This window comes from Brachyhypopomus gauderio, chromosome 8, assembly GCF_052324685.1.
Source record: "Brachyhypopomus gauderio isolate BG-103 chromosome 8, BGAUD_0.2, whole genome shotgun sequence".
Taxonomy (NCBI): domain Eukaryota; kingdom Metazoa; phylum Chordata; class Actinopteri; order Gymnotiformes; family Hypopomidae; genus Brachyhypopomus; species Brachyhypopomus gauderio.
In genome coordinates, this window is record NC_135218.1 from 20,127,431 (window position 1) to 20,146,103 (window position 18,673).

Here is an 18,673-nt window from a genome sequence, read left to right on the forward strand (position 1 = left end):
TATGGAATGCAAAGCAAAACGTAGTTACTTGGATATCCCCGCATGATCATGATTGAGCCGCGGACATTTTTCTCCGATCGCGCTGTCTAATGCCAGGTTCACACTACACGACTTTTCAGTCGTCAGGTTTTTGTGCCGTTCGCACTACATGACTGGTTGTGCTGTAATCGCAAGTCTTTCAGTTGTTGTGGCTTTCACACTACATGACTGATCGGCGACGCGGGCTCATGATCGCAAGCGCGCTGTAAATAAATCGCTGTTTTAATCGGTTTGTAGGAGGTTCTTCCCAGAGTTTTGGTAATATGACATAATTGAATGTCCACTTTCTCTCATCCCGTTAGAAGAACTCGCATTTCGTGCTCCTGTTTCTTTTTGAGCCTGCTTGAATTTTAACTTCGCATTTGGACCATTCAAAAACATTGTGGGACTGTTCAAAAGATATTAATAGATACGTGGACCGTTACATTATATTCTTGTTTATTGTTTCCTGACGTTTCATCTCAGTCTGTACAGTTTAAGGTAGTTTTTAAGGGTCCCAAGACAACGTGTTGGTCCGATGAACCATGATCACGGCGGGCACTAGCCACATGGTAAAACTAGCGCACATTTCTTGATCACAAGATGTAGGTTAATTGCATTAAAAAATACAGACTATTTAAATTTGAATATCTTTGGACTGGCTTGATCAAATTTGACAATTAAGGCATCTTTTTTGTTACATTGTGCTGCATCTAATAAAATTATTTTAAATGTGATTAAGTAATGTTGAAAAAAATATCCAAGTTACTACAAAAGGAGCCGGTGTTCTGAAAATCTGTGCTACCCCTCGAGCTGTCCTACCTTGGGCTACTGCGCATGCTAAGATTACGTCACTCTCAGCGCACATGGCGCACACCCGTAGCGCAAAATTATAGACATATCTATCGATTCTTGCTACCATGTCAAAATGTAGTACCACAGCAGTAGCTGTACGTACGATCATATTATAGGCTATATTACCTTATCCGAACGTGCTTCTACCATTAATACTGTATGTACGATCATTTAATAGGCTATATTACCTTATATGAATGTGCTTGTACCATTAATATTGTAGGTACGATCATTTTATAGGCTACATTACCTTATCCAAACATGCTTCTACCATTAATACTGTAGGTACGATCATTTTATAGGCTACATTACCTTATCCAAACATGCTTCTACCATTAATACTGTAGGTACGATCATTTTATAGGCTACATTACCTTATCCAAACATGCTTCTAGTAGGTACGATCATTTTATAGGCTACATTACCTTATCCAAACATGCTTCTACCATTAATACTGTAGGTGCGATCATTTTATAGGCTATATTTACCTTATCAGAACGTGCGTACAGCATTAATACTGTAGGTACGATCATATTATAGGCTATATTTACCTTATCAGAACGTGTGTACAGCATTAATACTGTAGGTACGATCATATAGGCTACATTTACCTTATCAGAACGTGTGTACAGCATTAATACTGTAGGTACGATCATATTATAGGCTATATTTACCTTATCAGAACGTGTGTACAGCATTAATACTGTAGGTACGATCATATAGGCTATATTTACCTTATCAGAACGTGTGTACAGCATTAATACTGTAGGTACGATCATATTATAGGCTATATTTACCTTATCAGAACGGGTGTACAGCATTAATACTGTAGGTACGATCATATTATAGGCTATATTTACCTTATCAGAACGTGTGTACAGCATTAATACTGTAGGTACGATCATATAGGCTACATTTACCTTATCAGAACGTGTGTACAGCATTAATACTGTAGGTACGATCATATTATAGGCTATATTTACCTTATCAGAACGTGTGTACAGCATTAATACTGTAGGTACGATCATATAGGCTATATTTACCTTATCAGAACGTGTGTACAGCATTAATACTGTAGGTACGATCATATTATAGGCTATATTTACCTTATCAGAACGGGTGTACAGCATTAATACTGTAGGTACGATCATATTATAGACTATATTTACCTTATCAGAACGTGTGTACAGCATTAATACTGTAGGTACGATCATTTTATAGGCCACATTACCTTATCAGAACGTGCATCCAGCATTAAAACAGTAGGTACAATCATTTTATAGGCTACATTACCTTATCAGAACGTGTGTACAGCATTAATACTGTAGGTAGGTATGATCATTTTATAGGCTATATTACCTTATCCGAACGTGCTTCTACCATTAATAAAATCACAAGTCATTATTGAAACAATGCACTGGAGCAAAACAAATTTTAATTATACATTATGATACAGTTATTGCAAATTATTCTAGAATAAAACTGTGAACATTAAAAATACTACAAAAATAACACTGCAGTTTTGGTCTCTCAGCGTTGGTCTGTTAAAATTTCTGTACTGCATCGGTAGTTGTACCATTTCTGTTATGTTCTTGTCGTCAGCATCACCTTCTAACATGGAGAAATGACAGCGCAAACGTCATGAACGTTACATGGTTATTTACTTGTATTTAAGAAAATTGCTTCAGAAATATAAAATAGCCAAACTGAACGAATGTTAAGCGTTAAGAAGTGCTCGTTTTGAGGTGAATCAACTAAAACCAGTTAGTGTAGGACACTAGAATGAACAGATGGATAAAATCGAGTACGGCGAGGCTAAAACAGACATTTGAAACCTCCACTTGTTGGAAACACTCGAGCAAATAGTAATATTTACGAGGTCTTTCCTAGGATAATCACAAAAATATTTAACAATTGTCGAAAAAACACAATAAAATGCAAAAAGATTTACATTGCAATATGATTAAATACGAGAAATGGGCAAAACTCACCGTTATTCCAAGACAAAAAACAGCTGGTAGCGCAAAATTCTGGGCTACGCTGACAGTGACGTAATCTTAGCATGCGCATGCGCAGTAGCCCAAGGTAGGACAGCTCGAGGGGTAGCACAGATTTTCAGAACACCTGTTGCGGACAGTGTTTACGAAGCTGCTGGTGTTCAAAGCATATACTTTCCAACAACAACTTCAATTTTTTGAGTTGTTATGGCACCCGACAAGGGAACATGTCGAGCCTGAGCTCATACTTGAAGCACGTAATCGGTATCAAAGCCAGTTTTATTCGTCTCACTAGCAATGTTTTGGTTAGCGATGCTGAAACGCTAGCGAGACCGGAACTAAGAAACCGGGGAACGGAAATAGTGAGACGTCATGGCAACCCCCATTGGGATTCCAGGAAAAAGGTGGATAGAAAAAACACTCCGTCACGAGTGTTACGTTTGCCACCCCCGCTCAACAACTTACGTTCGCCACCCCCGCTCAACAACAAGTCTGCCTGGTTGAAGCTTCACGAGCGGCGCGAGGGTCCGCGCGGCGAAAATGACGTAATCGCTGTGGCTCCGCGTGTGCGCGAGTGCCTCGCGCGCTGTCGGTTCGCGAGGTCGTGCACCTCTCGAATTTTGTAACTTCGCGCCGCGCTTCAGCGCAATGAACAAAGTCACGTTTTCAGGGTTCATACACCTTTATAAGGTGGAATTCAAGCACTTGTACGCCACTTTCAAGGTTCATTTCAATATTTCCCAGCATGTTAAACATAATTAAGTAAAAAAAACGCCCAATCTTCACGTCTTCACGTTCTCTCATGTTTCGTCCTGGAATTACAAGAGGCTCGTAGGCCTATTTGTTAACCTAATACAAGAGAACTATTCAGTCAGACAGATATTTGTTGTGAAACCAAGTAGTTACAATTTCAAGCATTTTAAAGTACTTTAACCTAAATTCCAGCACCTTTCAAACCTGAAACATATAGCAACATTAAAGTTGGTCAGGTAAATGTTCATTTTCCTGTTTTGAGGGGTGTTTCTACCACATATCGTTTCGGACAAAACGCCTATCGTTTAGGACAAAACGCTCGCGAAAGTATAAACGCCTCCACCGTTCGCGCACCGTTCGCCCCCCCCCCCCCCCCCCCCCGCTCAACAACTTACGTTCGCCACCCCCGCCGCACCGGACCTCAGGTCACAGGTATCTGCCAAAACTGGACCGCGGACAAATTTAGTTGAGTACGCCTGCTCTATAAGCTTCCTGTCAAAGGTTACAGCAATCCAGCAGTAACATGGTGGTTTTCATTCCTTATCCTAACCCCAACCCTAAGAATAACCAGATAAAAATAGTTGAAACAGTGTACCACAGCTGTTTGAAGGGAAGGGAACGTACAGAAAGCTGAAGGATCTAGAAAGACTAAGCAGTGAAGATGGTGAGCAGAGCAGAGGCAGCAAGGGAATATCAACAGAATAACAAAGCAAAAGAAAACAAGTGATTATGAGGGAGTGAGGAACAGAACCAACAGAGCAGTTCTAACAAACAGGTTGGTGATGACATTGCTGAAATAGGTGAGAGTTCAGAGCAAAAAAAATTAGATCCCACCTTTGATCCTCCTGATAATATCTAAGAAATGATTAAACTGGTATCCACACTAAAAACACTAAACATATAACTCCTTCTCAAGTCGAGATCACGAAACCAAGTCGTTCTTATATTACGGGCTTTAATCACAAAGCATGATAGTGTGCCGTGAGAACTGTTAAGACATACAGAAAGAGATACAAAAAACGAAACGAAACAACTTATTTTCACACAAAGACTTCAAAGGAACAACACGACCGTACAGTTACATGGAATTCGTCACATTACATCTTTAAACTTGCAAAATTACAGTAACAGAAAACAGTAAATGTACCTCATTGGCCGCTTTCCCTTGAGAAAGAATTAGAAATCTTCAAACTTATACGCACTATGCACTTAGACAATCTTAGACAGAGGAATCAGCGAGGTGTCTGCCGGCTAGCTTGGTCCAGCATGTACAAGTGTAACCCTTAAAAGTAACACCCTATCAACCCGCGGCAGCAAACTTTGGTTCCCCCCTATCAAACAAACAATATACATGAAAGATATGAAATTATACTTAAAATATTTAACTATCTTGTATGTATGTATGTATTTATGAACTCCATATTTTTTACCTAATATTTATTTATTTGTTCTGACTTCGATGGCAGCTACACTCCCACCAAATTACTTGTGATTTCACTCAAACCTACATACTAGGCTAGCTCAAGCTGATAAGACACATTACAAGGAAAACGTGGCAGCGTCACTCGGCTTCAATCAGGGTGACCGTTTTATGGATGGGTCTCTCCAAGTACACTGGCTTCCCAATGCGTTTCCCTTCCTTATCCAAAGTTGAATCACTGATCAGCAGTTGCAGTCTCCTTACGCAACCATCCTCTGCAGGATAGACCTTTATGACCTTTGCCAACTTCCACTCAGTTCTTGGGGCAGTGTCATCTTGCACGATCACTATATCATCGACCTTAGCATTTCGGCGCTTTCGTTGCCATTTCTGACGCGGTTGTAAGTTCAGCAGATATTCCTTGCGCCATCTGGACCAAAACTCGTTGGCTAAGTATTGGACCTTGCGCCACCTCTTCCGAAGGTAGAGGTCTTCTCTTTCAAACTTTCCAGGTGGTGGAAGAATGATTGAGGACTTCATTGTCAGTATATGATTAGGTGACAGAGGCTGTGGTCCCGTGGGATCGTTCAGTAAGTGAGCAGTTAATGGTCGACTGTTAATGATTGCCATTACTTCATAGAAGTATGTCCTCAATGATGAAGTATCGAGTCGATTAGAGGACTGATCCAGAATACATGTAAGTACACTTCGTATTGTCCGAATCTGCCTTTCCCAGGCACCACCCATGTGGCTTGCCGATGGCGGATTCATGACAAACTCACAGCCCAGTATCCTTAAGTGTTCTTGATCCATCTCCTTCAAGGCTTCTATGAACTCTCGCCTGGCACCGACGAAATTGGTGCCTTGATCGCAGCGGAGTTGTCGAACATTACCACGTATGGCTATGAAGGCACGGAGAGCAATGATGAACGAGTCTGTGGTCATCTCTTCAAGAAGCTCTATTTGAACTGCACGAGAGCATAAGCAAGTAAAGAGCAGGCCGTAACGCTTCGACTCCTTCCTTCCATCCTTAACATAGAACGGTCCGAAGCAGTCTATTCCGCAGTAAGTAAACGGAGGTGTTTCTTCCATGCGGTCGCGCGGTAAGTCTGCCATTAGCTGATTCTCTGTAGACCTTCTAAACCTTCTGCACTTGACACACTTGTTAATGCAGGATGACACAGCATGACTACATCCGAGTATCCAAAATCCATTGGCTCGTAGCTTGTTGACTGTAATGCCACGCCCCTGATGTTGTACTTGTTGATGATAGTGCTGTATGAGCAGTCTTGTTACATGACCTTTGGCAGGTAAAACAGCTGGATGCTTGATGTGATGGTGCAAATCAGCATGCGTCAGCCGACCTCCCACCCTGAGGATTCCCTGTTCGTCAAGGAAAGGATTCAGTTTGCATAGCTTACTGGTCTTAACAAGCTCCTTCCTATGTTGGAGGGTTTGAATTTCTTCCGTGAAAGCTTCTCTCTGAACAAGACTGATGATGGTAGCCTCAGCATCACTCCTTTCCACCAGACTGGTGGCTTCATTTGTTCTTGGGATTGAACCTTTCTGCTCCTTAGTAAGTCGCATGAGACGAGCAATGGCCTTGACTAATCTTGTCCAGCAGGAGAACTTAAGGAAGCGATCCAGAAGCAAAACTTCTGTAGCTGAAGCCTTGTGTACGAAGACATTGCGCACTTCAGGGTCTTCTACTGCTACATCTTCCACCTCAACATTTCCACTGGGAAGTTCTTCACACCAGAGAAAATCAGGACCAGAGAACCAGTTGGAGTCAATGAGCTCCTGTGCCCGCAGGCCTCTCGACGCATGATCGGCGGGGTTGTCTTCTGAGCTCACGTGTCTCCACTGATCTGGTCTGGTGCTGTCTTTAATCCGCTGGATGCGATTTGCCACAAACACATGGAATCTTCTTGCATCATTGTTCACATATCCAAGGACGACCTTTGAGTCCGTCCAAAAGATTTCTTGAGCATCTATTTCTAGCTCCTTTCTGAGCATGTCACTCATACGCACAGCTACAACAGCTGCCGAGAGCTCGAGTCTTGGCACAGTTGTGACTTTAGTCGGGGCCACTCGGGCTTTGCCCATTACTAAGGAGCAGTGGATTTGTCCTGTTTTGCTGATTGCCCGCAGGTAAGTGCATTCTCCATACCCCAGGACGCTCGCATCGGAGAAGTGATGGAGTTCATACCTTTGGACTTGCTTGAACTCTGATGGGAGATAACATCGCTGGATCTTGACGTCTGCCAGGTTCTTCAAGTCCAGAAGCCAGGACTCCCACCGTGGTCTCAGATCGTCTGGCAGCGGATCATCCCATCCGACCTTGTCGCGACACATTTGTTGAAGTATTTGCTTCCCGATCAGGATGAAGGGAGCGACAAAGCCCAAGGGGTCGAAGATAGAGGCCACAGTCGACAACACTCCTCTTCTAGAGAGTGGGCGTTCGCCCACCACCACTCGGAAGCTGAAGTGATCTGATGTGACGCACCATTTCACACCTAGCGCTCTCTCCATCTGGGGTTCACCCAGAGCCAGGTCTTGTCCCTTTGACGCATCTGCACACTCTTCCTTCGGAACGGATGCAAGCACCTCTTGGCAATTGGAAACAAACTTATGGATGCGCAACCTTCCAGAGCTGCAGAGCTGTCTGGCTTCAGCAACCAACTTTATGGCTTCTTCCGGCGTTGATACACTTATCAGCCCATCGTCGACGTAAAAGTTTCTTTCGATGAAGCGGATGGTTGCTTCACTGAATCGACCTTGTCCTTGTGCGGCGACGTGTTTGAGACCGTAGTTCGCACAGCCGGGTGATGAGGCTGCACCGAATAGGTGCACTTTCATTCGGTAAACTGATGGCTCTGACTCGATATCCCCGTTGTCCCACCACAGGAACCTGAGGTAGTCCTGATGTTCTGCTGTGACCCGAAACTGGTGAAACATGCGCTCAATATCGCACATTACAGCTACTGGGCCCTTCCTGAACCGACAGAGGACGCCTATCAAAGTATTGGTCAACTCTGGTCCAGTGAGTAGATGGTCGTTAAGTGATACTCCCTCAAACTTGGCTGAACAATCAAACACTACACGGATCTTCCCTGGTTTCTGATGATGGTAGACTCCGTGGTGCGGAATGTACCAGCAAGAACCCCGTTGGAATTCACTTTCCGGGACCTTCTCAGCATCTCCACAGGATATGATATCACTCATGAATGCAACGTAGTCCTTGTGGTACTGCTTGTCTTTCTCAAATCTCCTTTTCAGGCACCGGAGACGATGATCTGCACACTTCAGGTTGTTAGGCAGACATGGCTTGTCTTCTTTAAATGGCAATGGCATTTCCCGCTGTCCATTCGCTTGTGTCTTTATGCCCTTCTCCATTTTTGTGATGAAGTGAAGGTCATCCTGAGAGAAATGGGCATCTTCCACGTTTCTCTCACTGAAGTCGGATTCAAGGACTTTCAGCACATCAGTCGGAACAATGACTTCCTTGACTTGGGTTCTGCATATGTACTGAACTTGATTCGTTAGGTCACTAGATGACTGTAGACTTGGTGTGACTTGTTTCACAATGATTCTGTGGCTGCTTCCGATGGCATCTCCATAGTCAACACAGGGATTGACACGGCCAACGATGCTCCAGCCAAGATCTGTCCTTACCGCAAACGGCTCGTCATCTTTGCCTGATACAATTTCTCTTGGCAACAGGGCTTGAGAACAATTGTACCCTATGAGCAGGCCAACGTCGCAGTCTATTGGAGGAGCGATCTCTTCAGCAAGGTGCTCTAAGTGAGACCATGCTCTTGCTGTCTTGGGTGTGGGAATGTGACTTAGACTAGCAGGGATAAAGTCTCGCGAATAAGTCACCGGAAGAGGTATTTTCTTGGAGGAGTAAAACCCTCTGACCTGCAACCCAACTAGCTTGTGACTTGGGATTACAGTCCGCTTGGACGCTAGAGTGGAAAGTTTTAATTGCACAGGCTCCCTCTGTGTATCGAGAGTCTCTGCTCTTTCTTGTAGGATGAAGGTGCTATCGCTCTGACTATCTAGAAGAGCGTATACCAGAACTTCAGCATCTGGGTTTCTTGTTGTTGACAGCCAAACTGGCACTATCGTGGATGCATATGCGCCGTTCCTATTGTGCATGACCTGGTTAGATACAGCTGTGCTTGTTACTTCAGTAGTTGTAGATTCCGTGTCACCATGTTTCTGCCTTTTAGACCTATCCTTTCCTTTCGAAGGTTTCCCACTCTCATTTTGTCCATCAGCTTGAATCCTTTCATCCGCCTTGGCACGGTCTTCATGCAGACATGTGGGATGCCTCCCCGTACACACATTGCAAACACTTCTCCTCTCGCAGCTCTTTGAGTGGTGTCCTGGCCTTAGGCATGCGAAACACAATTTCTTCATTTGCACATACTTAACTCGCTCTTTGATAGGCTTCTCCATTAACTTCCGACATGTCTGAATGCTATGGTTTGTCTTCTCACAAAACATGCATCCTTTAGCATTACCCCCTTGTCCTTCGACATCTGGCTTCTCTTCAGATGCACTTGCTAGCACCTTTGCACCGACATTGCGGACCTTAGACGGCTTTGCCCTTTCAGCATCACCACTCTTCAGAGCATGAAGCGAAGTCAAGGGATTGCAAGCTATCTTAGCTTCTCTAGACACAAATTCAACAAAGGTGTGGAAACTAGGAAAGTCTTGTGTTTCTTCTTCGAATTCCATTACCTTTCTGTTCCACCTGGCAGTGAGCCAGTCAGGGAGCTTGCTAAGGATTCTTTGATTTTCACTGCAGTCGTTTAGGACTTCGAGACTCTTAACATGACTCATAGCTGTTTGACAGCCTCGCAGAAAGTCTGCAAATTCTCTCAGCTCAACACTGTCTTTGGGTCCGATCCTTGTCCACGAATTCAGTTTGTCGCGGAAAGCCTTAGCGACCACAAAGGAGTTGCCATACCGTTCTTCTAATAATTCCCATGCAGAATAATAGGCTTCCTCAGTGCCCACCAGAAAATAACTCTCAATTGCCTTTTTCGCCGCTCCTGTGACATACTTGCGGAGGTAGTAAATCTTTTCATTTATGGGAATGTTCTTCCGGCCTATAAGGGTTAGGAATGACATTTTCCAGTCCCTGTATCTTATTGGGTCTCCGCTAAAGATCGGCGGCTCTGGCACTGGAAGACGGCTTGTATTTATGGACTCTGCTAACGCTTCCGCAAGCGTGCTGTTATCGTGAAAAGTGGGGCGAGCAACTTGAGAAGTAGCCCCTGGGACTTCATATGTCGTGGTGGGGAGCTTACTGGCAGACTGTGAAGGCATGCTGTACCTTAGAGAGGCATTAGCTTTACGTGGATGCAGGTTATGGTTATGAAGAAGATCCGATATTTCTTCATCTGAGCCTATGTCTTGTTCGTAGACTTGAAGTCTTGCCTTTGCAGCATTCATTCTTTTAGTTGCTTCCAAACGTTTTAACTGTCTGCGCTTCTCTTCCAGTAACTTATGTCTTTCAGCATTTTCTGCTTCTTGCTGTGCTAGCTGCCTTCTATTCTCAGCCTCAAGCCTTTCAAGCTCCTTTTCTTCCTGTTCCATTTCTGCTAGAACCTTCAAGGTAGCTTTAGTTGCAGCAAACTCTGCTTCTGCCTCCTGCTTCCTTGAGGAGGACACGCTTGAGCGTTTTGAAACACGTCCAGAGAAAGGAGGACTTAACATGGACGCATGGTCTTCTTGACATGAAAACACCGAGCCAGTGTTACCCCATGGTGCTCGTACAGTGGGTAAATGCTTATCTGTGTCTTCATCCTGTAGAACACGTAGTCGTTCAATCAGCTGTTTTGTTACAGCATCACAGGTGTCTACCCGACGTCGGGTGTCTGCGTCCGGGACACTGTATTTGCGAACATTCTCATAGCGTTCCTTTACTTCGAGATCAGCAGCGTGAATTTGAATTTGGTGTTCATGTAGGACCTTGTTTGAGTTGGGTAAGGAGAGTGCCCTTTTAGCCTCTTTGGCAAGAACTTTCCATTTCTCGTATGTTTTGTCAAAATTGCGTTGAAATTTCTTTAATTTCTCATTGTGAAACTCCTGACCCTTTTCAGTAAATCTTCTTTTCCTCTTGTCTTCAGTAACATCAGTTTCTGTATTCACTTCAACTTCCTGTGCAGGGTTTCCTTCTAAAGGTTCATAATGAACAGACTCCTCCTTGTCTTCATGAGGAACTTCTGGGTCTTGCATTTCAGTTGCAATGTCCTTATCAGCCATTTTGGTATTTTAAGAATTAAACTGAGTTTAATGAGTAACCTTAAGGAGCCTTAAATAGCTTAAATTAAATTAGCTTTTAAATAAAGTAAGCTTCACCCTTGAAACTACTTTCAAATCAGTTACACGTGTTATCCTTCAGTGGCCTATGTTCAAAGGCTATTCTGTAAAATTGAAATGTAAAGGTATAAAAATGTAAAGTATCAATAATGTAGTAATAAGGCTAATAACTATAGGCAAATAATAAATGAAATAATAATATTGGAATTAGATCACGTAAAGTGATAGATTAAATGCCCTATGGTAATATACACAGACTTGTGCCAGATGAATATTAAGATGAGAGCACTCCTTAAACTTAGAATCACTGAAAATAGGCAAATACCATAGTGTTCACTTAAACTAAATATTTCTCAGAATTACTTAATGTTGCTAAACATTACCCTATACACATGTTAACATCAAAGGCAACAAATATAGAATAATCAGAAAGGTTATCACATTAAACTTATTTACACTTCAAACTTAGCAAGCATTCCTTAATGAAATATGCAAGTCCTTGTTCATATCTTTATGGCGAATGCAATCTTCAAACTCAAAGTCCTATAAGTAGCTAGTTTTAGAGGCTACCACACGTGTTCACATTTAACTTAGCTCAAACGTGCTTCTCGTTGGCATAACCACACAACTCGCTTAGGTTACTGGCAGGTTGCATACTGTCCTTCGACGAGTGTCTTCGCCAAACCTCGGACTTCTTCACAGCTCCGACGACGAGAGATGGACGCGCGCGCAGGCTCCTTGCTGGCTATGTTCACGCTCTCCCCTCGTGTCGCGGTGGCTGAGTTCTCACTATAACTCCTTCTCAAGTCGAGATCACGAAACCAAGTCGTTCTTATATTACGGGCTTTAATCACAAAGCATGATAGTGTGCCGTGAGAACTGTTAAGACATACAGAAAGAGATACAAAAAACGAAACGAAACAACTTATTTTCACACAAAGACTTCAAAGGAACAACACGACCGTACAGTTACATGGAATTCGTCACATTACATCTTTAAACTTGCAAAATTACAGTAACAGAAAACAGTAAATGTACCTCATTGGCCGCTTTCCCTTGAGAAAGAATTAGAAATCTTCAAACTTATACGCACTATGCACTTAGACAATCTTAGACAGAGGAATCAGCGAGGTGTCTGCCGGCTAGCTTGGTCCAGCATGTACAAGTGTAACCCTTAAAAGTAACACCCTATCAACCCGCGGCAGCAAACTTTGGTTCCCCCCTATCAAACAAACAATATACATGAAAGATATGAAATTATACTTAAAATATTTAACTATCTTGTATGTATGTATGTATTTATGAACTCCATATTTTTTACCTAATATTTATTTATTTGTTCTGACTTCGATGGCAGCTACAAAACATGTATGTGCAATTCATGTGATAAGATTAGATAAGATAATCCTTTATTAGTCCCGCACTTTGTAAATTCAACATTTATTGTGAATTCACAATAAAATTTTCACAAATTATCTTATCTTAATCCAAAACTACATGTTTATATTATTGTTTAATTCACAGCTGTATTCAGCCCTAACAAAAGTTGTCCCTGGGTCCTAAAAGGTACAGTCATCTGATATTCATGACTATTATAAATAAAAGATAGACACATATGTAAACTGCTCCCTGAAACAACTGATACTCTTCATACATGTATGACACCAGATCCCTTCTTACCTAATAAGAACTTAAGAAAACTGCTGTTTTAAAATGTGGAGTGAGACCTGGTGAACTAGAGAAGACATGCACAAAAAAAAAACTACATGCACAAACTAAACACGCAAAAACTACATTAGACATGCACAAACTAGACATGCTAAAACTACATTAGGCAGGCACAAACTTGTCATACTAAAACTACATTAGACAGGCAAAAACTAGACATGCTAAAACTACATTAGACAGGCACAAACTTGACATGCTAAAACTATATTAGACAGGCACAAACTAGACATATTAAAACTACATTAGACATGATAATAATTCATATAATGAAGAATTATGAAATCTTCATGGGAGCATTCAGACCTGCCTTCATGGGCAAATGGCCAAACTTGAAATTTACCTGAAAGAGTTGTTATTATCCAACAGAACATGAACCAGTAAATTGGAAATTAATTTGACTCCTTAATTAATTTAACTCCTCATGGAGGTGATGAGATCCTGTGATTTTCTTTCTTCAGTGAGGATCTATTATATTCTACATGTGTTTGTAAACATTTTTAAGTATTAAAAGGTTCAATCAAAAGGCATATTGTTCTGTAACTAGAGACAATTAAGAAATTTTCTAAAATACATATATAGAAAATAATTAATAATTAAGGAATTTGTCTATGGTTAAACAATAATCATTAAATATTTTCTATATAAGGAAAAACAAATTATGTAAAATTTGTGCAGTCTGGTCATTGAATCTCCTCTAGTCATTCATCACAGGTTGTTATTAAAGCATGCATGGATTAATTTTTTTTCTAAGGATATAGAACAATTCTGTAGAAGGTATGACTAGAGGTGTCTTCAACTAAGGATTTTCATAGTCGAATCTGATTCGTCAGATTTTCCCTTTAGTCGACTAATAGTCGAATCTGGGTTTTTTTTTTGAGCACCTTAAACGGGATCCCGTTCTCATTCAGGACTTTTTTTTCACTTCAAAGTAAAAACCTAAAACACTCAAATAAATGAATAAACATGGTAGGTTGGCTTTATTCAGCTTTTATTTATTTACTTATTTATTTTTTAATGAAACTGTCACGTTGAGGACCCCGGCCCCTCCCTTTTGGGCGTGTGTTGATGTAGTCTACGTGCATCGTCTGCGTCTATGGATATCCGTGGTTATGGCATGTCGTGTGAATAATCAGTATCACCTGTGACTCGTCTCGTAATCACGTGGGGCTAATGTGGTTTGTCTATTTAATGTGCGCTCGCGCAGTGTCCTGGGCTCGTCGTTGTGTAATGTTTACACGTTCTGTATTGCTGTGTATGTTATTCGTGCGCTATATTGCGCAATACTTGTTAAAAGTAAAAGTGACGTGGATGAAAAGAAGGATCTGTGTCTCATCCTTCCCTGCTCCGCCGCACGTCACAGAACGACGAGCCTGAGAGAGACACCGCAAGAATGCTAGGCTATGCCACCCGGCCGAAGAAGGCACAGCGCCCCAGCAAGCGGCATCACCGCACGACTTCCTCCCCCGAGTGCCGCGAAGCCCCGCTGACTCTGACACAGCTCAAGGGAGATCCTGAGTGCGCCTACCTGCTCTGCGCGGCTCGGGAAACGGCGATTCCAGAGTTAGCGGAGGAATACCGCCGGACAGCTGTGCAGGTGTGGCTGGAGAAGCTCCCCTCTCCCTACCGGGGGCTCTCGCCCCTACGGGTGGGTGTCCACGAGCCTGAGGGGGACCCTCCCGGTCGTGAGGAGAAAGAGAAGGAGGGGAATTCCTCCCCGCGTCACGAGGCCACGCCCACGCTGGAAGAACTGGAGCAGGACCCGGTATGTGTTGCTCAGCTGGCCGCGGCTCGTACGTGCTAGGACCCCTGCATGGCGGAAGAGTTCCGCGAGGGCGCGGTGAGAATCTTGAGACATTTACACCTGTCTCCTTCCCTCTTGCCCTCCGAGGGTGGACGCCTGTGTCTCCGGCGCCACCTCATCGACCCCGGAGAGCGAGTTTGGGGAGGGGGACTCAGAGGAGGAGCAGGAGGAGAACTACCCGCCATCCGTGGGCGAAGCTCCCACCGTGGACTACAGCGGGGAAGTGGACCCGGCTCCCTCGGTCTACTCCATCCCCACCGTGGATTATGGGGAGGGCGAAGAGGAGGAGGAGGACTACCCTCCCTCCGTGGGCTCTTCTGCAGACGACCACGGTGAGGGCGAAGGGGACTATCCCTCCTCCTTATACTCCGCTCCCACCATCGACTACGGGGAAGGTGAGGAGGACTACCCTCCATCAGTGGGCTCTTCTGCAGAGGACCACGGTGAGGGCGAAAGGGACTATCCCTCCTCCTTATACTCCGCTCCCACCATCGACTACGGGGAAGGTGAGGAGGACTACCCTCCGTCCGTGTGCTCGGGCGTGTCCGAGTACACGGACAGTGAACCTTACACGGAGGAACAGGGTAGCCCGGTGGCATCGGAACGCTCTGTAAGGACCGTCAAAGGGAGAACCAGCCCGGCGGTGAGCGCTTCCTCGGACCCATACGAGGGGAGCACTATGGACTGCTCTCGAGGAGGGAGTTCAGCCACTCCGATGAGCTGGAGCTTGGGCAGTGAGGAGGAAGAGGAGATGGAAGCCGAGGAAGAAGGCCACACTGCCCGCTCCAGAGCGTGGTCGGGGAGCGAAGGAGGAGGTCCCTACGACCTACCAGGAGGGGAGACCAGCCGCGCTGCACCTGGCACATCCGCCAGCCGCGCTGCACCGGGCACGTCCGCCAGCCGCGCTGCACCTGGCACGTCCGCCAGCCGCGCTGCACCCGGCGGAGGGTTTGCAGCGAGGGCAGGAGGGGGACTGCCCACCGCAGCACCTGCAGCTCCTGACCTCTCCTGACCATCGCTCTCCTCCTGGCATGTAGCCTGGCGCCTGTTACGTGTTTGTATGTCCCAGTGTTTGTGAGTCTTCCCGTGTGTATACCAAACCCATTTTTCCCGTTTGTTCCTCTATGTGTTAACGTTCCTGTGTGTATGTTTGTGAACGTCCCGTTCAACCTGTCTAACGTCTTTTCCCCGGTCTTCCCAGGGAGGGTGTGCTAGGCGATTCGTGACGGACGCTTCGCCAAGGGCAGTCACCTCCCAGACGCAGGACTGAGCGCGTCGGATCCGCCCATCGTCGTGGGTTCGGGCACTCGGTCCTGTTGGCACTCCGGGACGGGTAGTGCCCTTGGAGGGGGCGTCTGTCACGTTGAGGACCCCGGCCCCTCCCTTTTGGGCGTGTGTTGACGTAGTCTACGTGCATCGTCTGTGTCTATGGATATCCGTGGTTATGGCATGTCGTGTGAATAATCAGTATCACCTGTGACTCGTCTCGTAATCACGTGGGGCTAATGTGGTTTGTCTATTTAATGTGCGCTCGCACAGTGTCCTGTGCTCGTCGCTGGCTAATGTTTACACGTTCTGTATTGCTGTGTATGTTATTCGTGCGCTACATTGCGCAATACTTGTTAAAAGTAAAAGTGACGTGGATGAAAAGAAGGATCTGTGTCTCATCCTTCCCTGCTCTGCCACGCGTCACAGAAACGTTAGAGAACATTAACAAAAAAAGTCACAGTCAGTGCGCAGTGCACATATCGAACTGTCAGACAAGTACTGTGCAAAATGTCAAAAATATTTTAAATAAAATATGCCTGCCTGAAAATATTTTAAAAATTGCCACACAACAGCAAAAAAATATATAAGGAAAGGTTCAAGTAACGGGGTTTAAAAAGCAAACAACAACAAAAAATGTTTATAGGCCTACTTGCCAAGACGCACCACGACGAGACGAGACGGCATGACCGAAATGACAAACGGCTGAACTGTTTTTTTTTTTCCGCCTTACGCGTTTTAAATGGTATGCCATGTTGGTTGTTGTCGTGCGAAATGAAAGACGTTGATGACATCACTTGCACTTTACTTTGTTTGATTCATCTTTATCTTTTTCAAAATACTCCCACACTTGTTAAGTTTTTTTAGTAGCCATTATAATCTCGGCAGATGCTGACTATCCTGTAGCGTGTTCAGCTCATTTGGATTGTGCAACTGCAGGGTGTGATTTATTAATGTGTAGTAAGGAAGATGCCTATTGGTAATGTGCACACATCATTTAAAAATATTTATTAACAGAAATTAGGATGATTTTATTTGACAAAAGGCTATATATAACGAAAACAAAGACATTTCATGTAACAACTAATGCTTAGCAGCATCCTTGGGCACCCCCATGCAGTTAGAATGGTACATTCGACTATGACGTTCATAGTCGACTAGGGGGTATAGTCGACAATAGTCGAATCTGCGACTATTGCAGGTCACCCCTAGTTATGACAGAGCATTGAAAAATTACTCAATACAATTACTCTCTACAACTGTATAGAAACATTGTGTAAAATTTATCCAGTAAATGTCTGGTACTTAGCTGAGCTTCAGAGGTCTCTCAGCCTGACTGGATGGTCTCAGTATATTGGATGCTATACTTCGGGTTAGGTTTATAGTGTTATAGGGTTTATAGTGTTCTTCTGAATAAACCCCATGTTTTCCCAATATCAAAGTTTAAGAATACCCACAATATTGAAGATGTAGTTGAGGTTGAAGAGTAGAGCAGGGCCCATTCTAGGGTTATGCTTAAGGTTAGCATTTAAGGTTAATCAATCAAAATTTATTTATATAGCGCTTTTTACAACAGTTGTCACAAAGCAGCTTTACAAGTGTCCGAGTCCAAGTTCCCAGTGAGCAAGCCAAGGGCGACAGTGGCAAAGGAAAAACTTCCTAAGAGGAAGAAACCTTGAGAGGAACCAAGAATCCTCCTCCTCCTCTGGCAGATGCCGGTCACCATGACAACAATTTAAAGAGAGAAAAACAAAGAAAAGAAGGAAAGGTTAAACAAATCTCCTCTTTGTTTGTATTTATATACATGAGTTCTCTATGTAATTCCTATTCAGTCCTAAATGTCGTGATGGTTGGTAATGGTAGTCATAGCAGAGGAGAATTTGGGGGGGTGAGAGGGTCCAGGCCAATGGGTTTATCCTCCATCTACACTGGTTAGTCAGGGCAATGGGTTGTTCCTTCATCATATCTGGTTAGGCAGGAGGTGGCTGGCCCAGGATGGATCTCGGGAAAGGCTTGTCTCTCCTCATCTCAGTTTTTCTTGGGTATGCGGGCAGCCATATGGAAAAGTAAAACGGAAAATTAGCTCTGTATGGGATCATATGTGGGACAGATGAAAAAAAAAAAATTCTGGATTGTGGCAGCGGCATTAAATTAAACTATTACAGCCTAGCTAAAAAGGCAGAACCTTCTGAGACATTGTAACATAATGAGGGAACGGAGAGGGATCCTTGTGCAAAAGCACAATGCATTTTATTTGACAGGTCGGTACAAGAACAACGTACAAGTTGGCAATGAATGCGTTACCTCAAGTAACATTAGTCAAGCCAGTCCGAGGTCGTAACGAGGTAGCAGAGTCCAAGAGGCACCAGAGGGCAGGAGATGAGGTCTAGGGAACAGGCAGAGGTCGGTACACAGGAGAATCAACAGGAAGGTATACTACTAGGATAGCTTAGATGTAGTTAAGCTATCCTAGTAGTATTGTCTATGTATTGATCAGAT

The 18,673-nt window shown here is 43.9% G+C and overlaps 1 long non-coding RNA gene across 1 annotated transcript; it reads right to left on the reverse strand.

The window, feature by feature from the left end:
* Window positions 1-17,167: 17,167 nt before the first annotated feature.
* Window positions 17,168-18,673, reverse strand: LOC143521835 (uncharacterized). Its single transcript, XR_013132860.1, has 2 exons — window positions 18,479-18,673; window positions 17,168-18,211 (listed from the first exon to the last, which is right to left on the reverse strand). It is a non-coding gene; the product is annotated as an uncharacterized LOC143521835 (long non-coding RNA).